Raw genomic sequence first — 14,480 nt, 5'->3', positions numbered from 1 at the left:
GCAGCATGTCACCCATTGCTGTATTCGCCAGGTGACTGCTACACTGTATGCCAAAAGGGCCACTTCATCACTTTCCCTATGACCACGCAGGCAATGAGAGACAGGGCTGTGGGGTTCTCCAGAATTACTGGCTTCCCCAGGGTACAGGCTGCCATTCACTGTACCTACAATGCCTTGAGAGCAACCTTGGAAGATTCCGAAGTTTACCACAACAAGAAAGGGTTCCACTCCCTAAATATGCAGCTGGTGTGCGATGATCTGCAGCGGATCATGGCAGTGGATGCCAAATATCTCGGTAGCATCCATGATGCTTTCATCCTACATGAGAGCGTTATATCTGCGATATTTCAGGAGCTGACGGAAGGGCAGCGCTGGTTGCTTGGGGATAAAGGTTACGGGCTCGCCAACTGGTTTATGACCCCCTTTACGCAAACCCCATACTAAGGCAGAGCGTCAGTACAGTATGTCCCACATAATGACACAGAGCATAATAGAGAGGACAATTGGCATTTTAAAGCAGCGTTTCCAATGCCTGGAGCACTCTGGAGGCTATCTGCAATACTCCTCTCACCACGTCGCTCAGTTCATTGTTGTGTGCTGCATGCTGCACAACTTGGCCATCATGCGGGGACAGGTACTGTACATTGAAGATCCTCCTGAGGGGAGAAGGAGGGATGAGGATTCGGAGGAGGCTGACAAGGTGGAGGAGGAGGAGGAGAAGGACCAGCAGCAAGAGGAGGAACCAGCTCAAGCCGCAGGACGACGGTGGAGGAAGGTGGAGCGACCAAGGGCACCTATAGCCATTACTAAAGACTTGCATCAGCGGCTAATCTGTGAACGTTTTTCTGCCTGAAGGCATGTTTGATTATAATGTCGCACTATGTTGACTGTTTACACCTGTTTGCACTTTTAATAATGTTGTGTTGGTTTATGTTGGTCTAATATATACTGTTGGTTAAATTCACAAAATAATGCACAGATTCTGGTTAAATTCAAATAATAGGTTTAATAAACATTTGTACATTTGTATTTAACTTTAATAAAACATTTTGTATCAAACTTTTAACTTTTCAATGAAGAAATATTGATATTTTAACATTTTCAATTAACATGTATCAAACTTTAAACTTCTCGCAAACTTTAACATTTTCAATTCACAAAATGTTATCGTATCAAACTTCTTAATTAACAAAACAAGTAACAGCAAGATACAAATATCTCTCCTCCCCCTTATTCAACGACCACTAGCGCATAGTGCCCCTCTTGCCCGCCCTGATGCCTCTATCCTTAGCAAATGACCAATAAACATCTGGCAACCACCTATTTAATGATAATGATGGCCCTGACCAATCTTACTTCCTACTTCAGTCGCAAGTCTGGGCCCGAAGTTTTAATGTGGAGGCAGGAGGAGCATGCCTGATCCTCCTTGCTCCATGATACCATAAGGAAAACAAACTTTCAACTTGCCATTTTGATGGCAGCCTCCAACAGTCCATCTAAATGGTGAACGCCTAAAGAAAGTGATCACAATATGCATAACACATGCTTTAGTCATTCACAGATCCATTTGGCAAAAAGAGCTTGAAACAGATGTTAGGCCCTCACCATTTCCATATGCAACTGGCTTGACGCCAGTTTCAGGCATGCACCCTATCACCTACTGAGGAGCCCTAACCAATATGGCGGACAGAGCACTTTCGGTGCTGAATGAGCGTACGCATAACACCCACCATATTGAACCCTTAGGCACACGTTTTATGCCTATAAAATGGATGCAGCACAATCCAATGTCTAGGCCCATATATGTTGCTGCTCAAGTACCAGACAAAAAGTTAAGGAGCAGCGCTGAGACAAAGATTTCGCTCTTCATTGTCTGCCATTTACGAAAGAAATAATTGAATGCAAAAGTTGCTATTTGTTAAGGTGGCACCCATGCATTGTAATCACATATATTTGCTTGTCCCAGCAACCACAAATATTTATGTGGTTAAAACCTAAGATATATACCATCATGCCATGATTAATGTAAATCTCAAATGGTCTTTTTCTGGATGGAGGAGAAGATCCTGTCAGATGACAAAATTTGTGAATATAAAGTATAGAAATTCTTTTAATTTTTCTTTAGTTTCTTAGCATTTTATTAAAAATGCTATTATTCAATGTCCCATGATATTGCTCATTCAATGGCTGAGGCACTTTCTCTCAAATATCTGTCATGGCTTCCACTCCTTGGGATCGCACTGTGTCTATGGGGCTCAGAACCCAGGAGAAGGCAAGGCCTAGGAACCTGGGAAGAGGCAACATCCCGGAGCTGGGCATAGACAGTTGAATGAGCATTCGATAACAATTCTATGCCGGGATGTAGTGGACCTCTATTAAGTAGTGGAGAGCGGGGTTTGATATAATTGCCGTAAGCATTTGTGCATTAATATTGCCAAAGTTCATTTCAATACTCATGGACCAAATAATTGCCCAAATTGGATGGTGCGACGGTCAAAATGAACAGGAAAAAGTTGTCAATTGTAATTTTGTGCTTGTGTGTGTGTCCAGTTTCCATTTTTTTTGTAATTTTAGCAATTAATCAAGTATGTTTCTTTAGAGACTGATCTTTCACTCAATTGCACATTCAGTCTTCCAGGAGATCTATGGAACTCTTCCACTTTCAGAATATAATACGTATATTTATTATGTATCCTGGGAGTAGAGGAAGAATAGAAAGAATGGGCATAGCACAGAAACAAAGCTGTTCTTTGACATTGGCTTGGGTGTAACAAAGAGGGAAAGGGGTGGGGGGATTGGCAAATCAGGTAGGAAGACAAAAAATACAGGACTTGGCCTGCTCTAAACTGGCATACACATTTTGCATAGGCATGATGCTAGAGAACTGCCTTCAGTATGTTAGGGGAGGAGATAGGTCTCCTGGAGTTTTTTGAAAACAGGCTAGCTACCGGGGCAAAAATTGCAAGAAGATTAAAAATGCAATACTTTGTGCTTAGTACTTTCAATGACCTGAACATCAGCAATTCAACATCCAACATGTTTTTTTGGCACGCGTTAACAATTAAAGGCTTGATTTCAGCCATGAAAGCGCTACACACAATGATCTGACTGACGAGTTATTGCGGTATGGCAAGGAAAACAGGAAATTTGGATTTAAATTACAAAAGACTAAAATTATAATCCACCATATTTAGACCTTAAATGAGATATGATCAGACAGAATTTATATTAAAGGGCCAATGACTTTATGAAAAAGAGTTTGGCCAATCTTGCTTTTTTCAAACACATGACAAAATGGAGTATATTTGATCAAGACACATATCAGTTGCCCATTATCTCAGCAGGATGGAAGTGACAGACAGTTCTTTTGGTTCTTTTCCTTTACCAAACAAGAATGTTTTGACACAAAATTAATTTTAAATAAAGTCAGTGCTGCTTTAACAGCAGTGAATGTAAATGTTTTCTTCAAGGTGCACATATTAGATCTTAAGTGGAATTCAATTTCATGGTAGTTGATCTTAAGTAGGTTTCATTGTAGTCTATCACCATTAGTGTAAAGCTGATCAAATCAGATTAATATCATTTACTCTTTTCTGTCTAGTGATGCCACTGATGCCACTGTTCCAAAACCATGTTATCATTAAGCATAAGACAGAAAATATGCAATAGCAACAACAAGCAAAGTTTGCTTATTGATTACAAAAAAAACTCAGCACGAAATGTCCCATTCGTGTGCCATTCACGTTAACAATCCACCCTAAACTTGGGAATGTTCCTTACTTTTTTCACTGATCGTATTTTTGGATTTTATTAACAATGTATTTTTTCATAATGACTATTTGCAATCACATATTCTGAGAGTTTCATATATGGTGTGATTTTTTTTGTCATAAATTCTGAAACCCAGCACATAGCCAAAGATTGGAATGCTCATGAATTTCCAGTATACCAACAATTTTAATCCATTTTTGCCGCAGGCTTAAATAATCACAGTAGAACAGTTGAGATATGAGACTGTTAATGATACAAACACATTGCATTCTTATGACATTACTTTGCTATTTTAACAGGCGCTTTAGCCTGCTTAACAGTCATTTCTCAGCAATGGTGTCATTGGTAAGAAATCCAATTGATATAAAAGTAGCCTTCATCACATAGCTGCAATTTTATTTATCAGTAACGGTATCTATCTAGTTTTTAGCATTTATATTCTACTGTATGACAGCTATGAAAAATTATGCGCTGTGAATTGTTATAGCTGGAGATGCGTAGCACAGAGCGGTGAATCAAAGAGCATCTTGTCATTAATGCTGTTAACAGGCTAAGCTGACTGCTGTGAGCTTGGTCATTTTTACTTTTTAAGACCAAAGGCGTAACAGGTTAAATTATTTTTAGAAGTGTTGTTTGGCATGGGACGCCCACAAATACAGATTGCAATACTAGTGCTGGTCTCCAAAATGGCAGACATATCAAACTTCTGTGAATAAACCTACACTTCTCGTAGAAAATGATAAGTTTTCATTAAGGCAGTGCTTTCCAATTGCTACAATATTTTGGTGAACCTTTAAGAAAGTGTTACATTTAGAGAGTGTGCAAGATTAACAATGTACTATGTATACTGGGCAGGTAGGGTTATTTTTGATTTAGTTTGTTTATTAAGTGAATTTACTTGACATGACTTGACTTGATACTCAGTAAGGCAATTCAGTGCTGCCAAATGTCAGTTCAAGTAAGCACAGTTTTATAATTGGTGCGATTGCAACACTGATCTATAAAGCCAAACCCTCTAAGTTATATGAAGTATAGTTGTAAATGTTAAAAAGATTAAACAACCAAAATGGCAAAATATAATTCAAAAAATAATTAATCGTATTTGTCCACAATTCAATTTTGTATAGCTCTTTTCATCAGTGAATAGTTGTGAAAATGTATACTAAAATAAAACATTAAGCTTGATTAGCAAAGATATAAAACTGTGCTAATTGTCATATGCATTTAGAGGAATCAGCCAATACACTGAAGCTGCTAATGATGACACCATGTTAACTGTGGGTTAAATTTGAATGTTACAGAGGCAGCACACAAAGGAATAGAAAGGGCAAGAATACCCAAAGGGTGAAACAGATACAATGTCAAATCAAATATTAACTGAAGCACCAATTTATATATGAACCTTTAAAAGTTAATATCATACATGATAAATTAGTTAAGATTTTGTCCTTAAGCCTCCAGTTTTGAAAATATTTGGGTTGTTTTCGATTTCCTAGTGCCCTGTTTATGCTGAAAAATGGGACAATAGGCAGATAATTTTTTTAAAGTCCTACCACCCACTGGTTGCCCAAGGCCTGCCCAACTCGACTTTCTAGTGATCTTTTAAATTAGCAGCCAGTGCTCGCACCCGAAATATTTAATCGTGATCCTATGCCAATTGGTGGACCTTGAAGCAATTTTCAGGTACAAATGGATGGAGATTTGGTACTGATTTTTCAAAGGCCAGGTGGAACCCTCTACCCGGGGTGTGCCTTCACCCACCTATAAACACTTACTTCTGGCTCTACTCCTCAGGGGAGCTGCTGGATATCCTACCCTACCTGATCAGCAAGCTGCCTGCCAGTGCTTGTTGAGCCCACACAGCTCGCCAATCTCATTCAAATGAGGACCGGCCATGAAAACAACCAGTGCCATCAGACAGGCAGTGTGATTGCCTGGCCCAGCATCTGGCCAATATGAAAAATGGCACCATCGTATTCACCTGGTTTTTACATATTTACAAATAACAAAAAGGGACCAAAATTGTCCCCTTCTTTAAGGCCCACTACCACCTCAAGGCGGTAAAAGGGCGGTAAGGCTTTTCCAACTGGGGGCAGGCAGCGGCGACGACCCATCCACAATTGCTCCTGGGCCATGTTTCTGCTCCACCCCGCCCGGCACTCCGACCCATTGTCGGCAGCGTACCGACCCCTTTTCTGCCCCGTGAGGGAAATTGCCCTCCCAGCCGTTCGGTGTCCTCGACAGCTTCGCAAGGTAGGAAGCTGCCAGTGGCTGGGTGGTGCAGCCGCCCTTAAAGGGGAGGGCACACCGCCGCAGTCATCATTTTGTTTTAATTGTCGGCCGACTCCTGAGTCGGCCCAAAATTGGAGGCCGCTTGTTCATCCGGGCCGCCAACAGGCAGCCCACACCCCCTCTTGGTTGCTGGACCGCTGGCCCAGCCAAACCCCTCCCTGGTGGCCTAGTGTGCTCCAAGGGGGCCTCACTTGGTCTTGCGCACCCCTCCCCTTTAAGTGAAGGGGTGAGGTATTGCGACACATCAGCGCGACATTGCACCGCCCCGCTCCCAACCCCATACCGCCTCCAACAGCACCCCAAAGTGCTTGGAGGCGGTGTCAGAGTTAAAGAGTCTAATTTTCTGGCTCTTCCCTCCAACTCCCGCCCGGCACTAAATTTCCTGCTAATTCGAAGTGACCTCCCCAATTACTCGCTGAGGGCAATTTCAGCCCCAAGTTATTTTTTAGAGGAAATCAGACAAGTACTCCAAATCCTTTTGTGTTAGATATGGCACCTGAAATGGAACTCCACAATTTCCAGCACTTTCATGGTCATCACAACCACCTTATTTCAAGGACATCTTTTCAAGGCTTTCTATTACCACTTCTATTGTTCATCCACAGCTTCTGACACTTGTATAGACAGTTGACAATAATTCTACACGGCCTTGCTTCTGCTTTTGGATCTTTTCTGCTCTTTTCTAGACTTTTCAGCTCTTCTATCCTACATCACTCTCATAGGTAAATGCTAACTTCTTAGGTCTTTGAGACTATTTAACTCACCTTGATTTCAAGGTAATCTTTCAGGTAATGTGCTCCAAATAAATGAACAACCTTTCTGTTAATGACTTATAGCTACTGGAATTATTCGAAGTCGCTGTGCCTTTTCTGCATTGTTGAGTGAATGATAGAGTAGCACAACAATAGAACTCATTTTAAGCATATTTATTTTACAAAACATGATCAAGGAAATAACTTATATAATATATAAATATATTTACAGTAAAAATCATTCTCGCTAATTCCTCAAAATGAAAGCAATAAATCATCACAATCCAATACTAATCCAATCCTTTGTAGAATACTTTTAAATCAATGAAGTGTTTCTATTCTTATATTTCGACCACTGTGGGAGCTAATACAGGCTCGGATTGTTTTCTGGCGACTATCAAACCAACTGTCTTTTCCTTTTTGTTCTTAGCACGTGCTTAATGCTGGCCACATTTATTGACATTCCGAGCTGCCCTGAGAGGGTGGTGATGGGCCTTCTCCTTGAACTATTCCACTCTTTGTGGTGATGGTGCTCCCACAATAGAGTTAGGTAAGACTTCCAGGATATTGACCCAGCAATGACAAAGGAACAGAGATACATGTCCAAGTCAGGATAGTATGTCTCATCTTCACTCAGCCCCACTCAGCTTAATGAGTCACTTAAGTACCTTTTTGCCAGTTGCCATGGCTTATTTGGATTTTCATAACTGACACTTGGATTCAAAAATAATGAGTTGTTATATATTTAACTGAACAAATCACACAGACTTGTTTGAAAGGAACTTGCTTCCTTTCTTCAAAACGAAAATTAATAAATCAGTTATAACCAGCCTTGCAATACATATATATATCTCAAATTCAACCACAGCATTGGTTTGGTTTTTATTGTAGCTGGTCACAAATTCCTTATGCATTGCGACTGGACTTAAAGGAATCTCCTTCTTAAGCAGTCCCTCGCATCGAGGATGACTTGCTTCCACGCCAAAAAGGGATGAGTTTACAGGTATTTCATTAAAGGACATAATGGCGTGGAAATCCCGGCCTCCACGGGTCTGTACGAAGTTTCTACGGACTCGGGAAGGCAATGGAAAAGCTGGTTTTCAGCACACAATGCATATGCACTGAAAACCAGCTTTTCTGATCTGTCAAGTTTCTGGCTTGATAGATCTCACACACATCGGGAGCAGGGAGATTTGCAAGGGCAAGATTGCGGGATTTACGCATATTTGCCCGGCAAATGTCCTCAAAACTCTTGCGCCTGATAAAAGCAGGCCCACAACCTACTTTTACAGGCGTAAGAGTTTAAAAACACATCAAAAACAAGACTAAAATAAAATTTTAAAAAACATATTAATGTTAAAACCCTGCCCACTCAGATAATTTAATTTTAAACCATAATTAAAGCTTTTTATTAAAATCGGCAAATTTTTTTCTTTAAAAAACATTTATGTGAGGTGTATTTTTAATGTTTTATGTAGTGTTTGGATGTTTGTTTGTTTTTTCATTCATAGTAATAGGAGTTTCCGACTTACGAAACTCCTATTACTATGAATGAGAAAATACTTTACCGTGATTGGGTGTCCAGGCCCACGTGACTCCTGCAGACGTCCCAACGTGAACGTTCCCCGTTGTGCAAGAAGTGGAGGCCTCGGGTCCAGGATCTCTGGCGGGCATTCGACCAAAAGGTAGGTACGCATCTTCTCTTCTATTTTTAGTCGAACGCCCGCGGGAAGAAGAAACAAGGATTTCTGGGCCAATATTCCAGGTCCTGAACTACATGTTGAAGGTTGGAATATGCCTGTGCGTAGATTTTTTTAACGTATGGTGGCCATTGACACCAAGGCTTAACCAAGATTAATAAAGGAATAGCCATCTAGGCAAACATAAATCCTATACTTCTGTCACAGCCTCCATTGCCTCTACTAGTCCGCCATTATGTCCAGCATATGCACTGAGTTTCCATGGCTTTTGTTTCCTTTCGTGTTCGACATATTCTAGTCTGACATATCCTCTGCTTTGGTGCTCATAGACTTTTAATGTTGTGCTTTTAAAAAATGGATTCTGGGGCCCTTTTCACAACCAGGAATTCTGATGTCAAAGTACATAGTAAATTTTAGGAATAGGTAAAGAACATTTAATGCAATACATTGGCTCCTTTTTCTTTGATCTCAACTCCAGTTTCTTGTTGCAAAAGAGCTTCCCCAATCTGTTGTAGCAGTAAAACACAGATCAGAAGGTCCCAAGATCAATTACGGAGTTATATGATGGCAACTTGAGCAGCAGTTGGATGACTGCAATAAAAACAGAAAATGTTGGAAATACTCAGCAGTCCGGCAGCATCTGTAGAGCGAGAAACAGAGTTAACATTTCAGGTCGGTGACCCTGCAGTTGCTCTTTAACATATTCAGCGAAGAAAGGGAAACTTCAGTAAGTGGATGGAATTTCGTCCACTATTCAGCCCCAAAATCAAATGGGATGATGGCAAAAGTGAGCCAAAATTGGGTCATGAGGCCTACTTCCACCTCACCGCCCTGAACTAAATTTCCTTCCCTCCCCCTCACCCCACCCACTGACCACTCCTTCCCTTTCCCTCCCACCCAGTTCTGTTCCGGTTACTCCCCTCAGCCATCACGTGAGCCATAGCACTAGGCTCAGGGCAGCAGTGTGTTTGGCCCTTCCACGTGGTAAGTGGCGGATAGGGCCCAGTAGAAGCCTCCACTCCCTCCAGTCGCCTATCTGCTGACAGTCTTCATCTCAGCCAAGACCTCAGTCAACGTCCTGATCCAGACTTCAAGGCCCTGCGGCCCCTTAAACAATGCTTCCTACTCTTTGGATGCTGGAAGGCAGGAAAGTGAACCAGGGTCATGGTAGGGTGGGGCAGCAGGTAGAAGACCAATCCCAAGCCTGGAGGTGCGAGATCAGGATAATCCACCCAGGGTCACGTTCCTGGCTGCTTTTTGGTGCCCTCTTGCTGGAAAGATTATTTAAAGATATTTTGAGTGATTGGGCTCTAGTATAATATCCCACCATTTGTCAACTATTCAAGGAGTGCACATAAAAAAGAATGGTCACGTGAGAGGGCTGCTAGGCACTGATCGAAGTGAACGACAGCAGGAGTCAGAAGGAGGTAATGGGGTAAAGAAATGTTAATTTAAAAGTGTGAGACTGGGTCCTTAGTTTAATTGATTCATTATTCCCCCAAAATATCCTGCAAATGGAAGTTTCAACTTGTTTGTGCAACAAAACTAGATTTGCATGTGATTTACATCTAAAATTATAAAACTACATTTCTCAGCAGAAGTGTAATGTCAGCAAAATCGGACCCAGGACTGCATCAGCACAACTAAAAATATAAAACTGGGCCCTATTAGAGATGTCACAGATGACTGTTAACTCTGATGATATTGTAACTCATCTGGTTTAAAAATAGCAGGAACACTACTGTCAGACTAATTAATGCTCTTGATCAAAACATGGTACAATTTACAATATGATGCACAATTAAACCCATTATTTGTAATTTAAAAGAAAGATAAATGTAAACAGCACTGAAACTTTAGTTCCAGGAATATAAATGGTAGATTAAAAACTGAGCAGGGCTGGATTAAACAAACTGGATTTGAAGTACTTGAAGAGAATTATAAAAAATGATTCGTTTCAGTAAATTACAGGACACCTTGTATGAGAAGTATGCAAATGGTAAAGAAATCGAGGACACAGAAGGCGATGCCATGCACAAGGGAAGCCATAGTATATGCTCTGACTTGTGGGAAAGACTAATTCACTCCATTTCAATAAAAGTGGGTCATTGAACTCAACATCGGGAAGTCGATGATTCTGTACAAAAAAAATGTAAAAGGACCATCTCTACTGAAAAGCAGCTGTCTAATTTATGTTTGGTTTGAAACATGGAGTAAACCTCGATCTAAACCATTCGGCACACAGGTAAAAGTGCTGCTTTACAGTGACATTTGGATGGCAAAGTGTCTGAAGCGGCTCTGGGAAGGACAAGTCCTTGCTGTCCTGTCTTTCGACAGCAGAAATAAATCACGCTGCACACTGGAGGATACCCTTCGAGGCTGCACACTGGGAACTTCATTACATGTACTGTGCCACATATTACTATGCATATTGCTACCGATTGGGTACGTTCCTACATCCGCAGCCTATTTCTGTCATACTCACTAACGGAAGAAATCATTTTCAGGTTGAGACATATATAGGCTGAAAAAAAATGACTTTGAACAGCTCGGAAACTCAAGCACTGCTGAAAACTCCCAGTGGGGCTGTGCTTTGTCTAAAATGCAATAGCCTAGGCTTATAGTACACAAGCTAAGTAGTCCTGCTGTGAGACCTTTTGCATTTATTCTCAGTTTTAACTAGGGATGCAGCAATTCATTACTTTAACCACTAAATTACTGAAGAAATATTACATTTAATTCTCTTTATTGATTTTGCAGGGTACAAGGAATATATCTTGTATTTTTACTTTGGGAAGCACTTTGGATGTTGAAGAAGGCACTGTATAAGTGCAAGTTGTTGAATTTAGAAATAAAAACAAAAAGTACTGAAAATGTACAGCGATTTGACAGCATCTGGAAAGAGAAAAGATCAGTTAAAGTTTTAGATAGGGATCCTTTTGTCTCGTCTTATTTCTGCCTAAACCTGTTTTTAAGTCAATATTTATATTTATTCATGACCCAGATAATCAACTTCAAGAGTGTCCTCCTCATTGAACAACTCTCTCCATGGCTTCACCCATCTGTGATCTCCTCCAATTCTATTCCTGCATGCACCTCTTGTTCTCCAACACTGCCCTAAACCTGGTGGCCCACTCACTCCATTCCACCATTGGTGGCTGTTCCTTCAGCGACCTTGCTCCATTGCCTGGAACTCCCTCCTGCAGCATTGCCACCTCCTACCCTGCCTTCCAAGCCCTCCCTTTAAAAAAATTGTTCTTGTGTTGTGGACAATCCAGGCAAGGCCGCATTTACTGCCAATCCGCAGCTGCCTTGAAAGAATGCTGGTGAGCTTTATCCTTGAACCGCTGCCGTCTTTGTGGTAATGGTGCTTCCATAATGATGGTAGATAAGGAATTCCATGTTTTTGACCCAGTGACAATGAAGGAATGGTGACATAAGTCCAAGTCAGGGGGAGAACATGGAGGCGATGGTGTTGCCTCATCAATGCTGCTTTGTTCTTCTTGGTGGTTGCAGTTGTGGGAAGGAGGTGCTGTTGAAGTAATCTTGGTGAGTTAACCATAGAACCATAGAAAATAGGTGCAGGAGTAGGCCATTCGGCCCTTCGAGCCTGCACCACCATTCAATATGATCATGGCTGATCATGCAACTTCAGTACCCCATTCCTGCTTTCTCTCCTTATCAGATTTGGCAAGTGACCTTATCCCTGCCCAACATCATTGCTTCATCACACAACACAGGGAAGCAACACTGCCCTGCGTCATTGTAAACTCTCAGTGTTCTGCACCAGCCTTTGTTGCAGCCTCTCTGATTGAGTTTGCCAAGTTAGTGCCAACCCTTACATGTGGCTGTGTGCCCACCGGTACTGGATTTCACACAAGACTTGGCACATTAATCTGCATTGAACTTGAGCCCAGAGGTAGAAAGGCATAGTGCTAATTCACATAGACCTAATGCTGAGCACATTCTTCACCAGGTGCTGGAGCAACAGATGAATCTGTATAGGTTTTTGCTGGGATTACTGTCACCAAGCATAAATAAAAGTATTGGCTTAAACAGAAACATCCTCTAACCATCAATTTAAAAAAATATATTTCTCCAAATTTAATATTAGTAATTGTGGAAAATGAATGGTTTCATTGCAGATTTCTTTAATATTTAAAAGCCTGCAGTGTATAATCTTTTTACAATAATTCTTATGGCATTATCTGCAGACTATATAATAGGCACAGTCTTTTCAGTGCAAATGGCTGTTTTTCTGAGAGTTCTAATATATGGAATCATCAATGTGAGGCTGACAGCACGGTTTAAAAGATTAAATTGGTGATGGGAGGGGCCGAACTTGAGTGTTAAAAGCCTGACTGTTGGAAAAAGAGAATATAGGAATAGGAGGGGGCCATTCAGCCCCTTGAGCCTGTTCCGCCATTCAATGAGATCACGGCTGATCTGCGACCTAACTCCATAGGTCCGTCTTTGGCCCATATCCCGTAATACCTTTGGCTAACAAAAATCTATCAATCTCAGATTTAAAATGAACAATAGATCTAGCATCAATTGCCATTTGCGGAAGAGAGTTCCAAACTTCTACCACGCTTTGTGTAGAAGTGTTTCCAAATTTCTCTAATTTTTAGACTGTGCCCCTAGTCCTAGAATCCCTAACCAGCAGGAATAGTGTCTCTCTATCTACCCTATCTGTTCCCCTTAATATCCTGAAAAGTTCGATCAAATCAGCCCTTAACCTTCTAAATTCTAGGGAATACAGCCTTAATTTGTGTAATCTCTCCCCATAATTTAACCCCTTGGGTCTGGATATCATTCTGGTAAACCTATGCTGCACTCCCTCCAAGGCCAGTATATCCTCCCTCAGGTGTGATATCCGGAACTGCTCACAGTGCTCCAGGTGTGGTCTAACCAGGGCTTTGTACAGCTGCCGCATAACCTCTACCCCCTTGTATTCTAGTCAAGATATAAAGAGTTGCTGCAGTGCATCTTGTAAATCATACAAACTGCAGCCACAAAGTGTTGGTGGTGGAGGAGGTGGATATTGAGCTCAGTGGCAGGGACACCAGTCAAGTATATAGCTTTGACGTGGATGATTAAAGGTACTTGAAAGTTGTTGTAGTGGCACTCACCTAGGTGAATGTTCCATCACACATCTAATTTGAGTTTTGTAGATGATGAAGAGGCTGTGAGGGACCAGGAAATGAGCCACTCATCACAGACTATCCAATCTCTGTCCTGATTTAGGTGTTAATATGTCTAGTCCAGTTTAGCTTCTGGTCAGGGCTGATCCCCAGGCTGTCGATGGTGAGGGATTCAGTAATGGTGGTGCTATTGAAAGTCATGGGGAGGTAGCTGGGCTACCTGTTCTTTGAGATAGTCATTACCTGGCATGAATGTTACCTATCACTTGTCGGCCAAAGTCTGGATCTTATCCATGTCGTATTAGAGGCTGACATGGGCTGCTTCATTATCAGAGGAGCTGCAAATTAAGCTGAATACTGTGGAATTATCAGCAATCAACCCCAATCTTGATCTTATGATGGAGGGACAGTCATTAATGAAGCAGCTGAAGATGGTTGGATTGAAGACGTTTCCTTGAGGAGCTCTTGCAGTGATGTCCAAACAGTAGTAGGGAGGTTGGGGATGGCATCAAACAGGAAATTAGGGATGCGTGCAGTAAGAGTACAGAAGTTATCATGGGTGACTTTAAACTACATATTTATTGGGCTAACCAAACTGGTAGCAACACTGTGGAGGAGGATTTCCTGGAGTGCATAAGGGATGGTTTTCTAGACCAATATGTTGAGGAACCAACAAGAGAGCAGGCCATCCTAATCTGGGTCTTGTGTAACAAGAGAGGATTAATTAGCAATCTGGTCATGCCCCTTGGGGAAGAGTGACCATAATATGGTAGAATTTTTCATTAAGATGGAGAGTGATATAATGAATTCAGAGACTAGGG

Source organism: Pristiophorus japonicus, chromosome 1, assembly GCF_044704955.1.
Source record: "Pristiophorus japonicus isolate sPriJap1 chromosome 1, sPriJap1.hap1, whole genome shotgun sequence".
NCBI classification, from domain to species: Eukaryota; Metazoa; Chordata; class Chondrichthyes; family Pristiophoridae; genus Pristiophorus; species Pristiophorus japonicus.
This window is presented reverse-complemented; position numbering follows the sequence as displayed.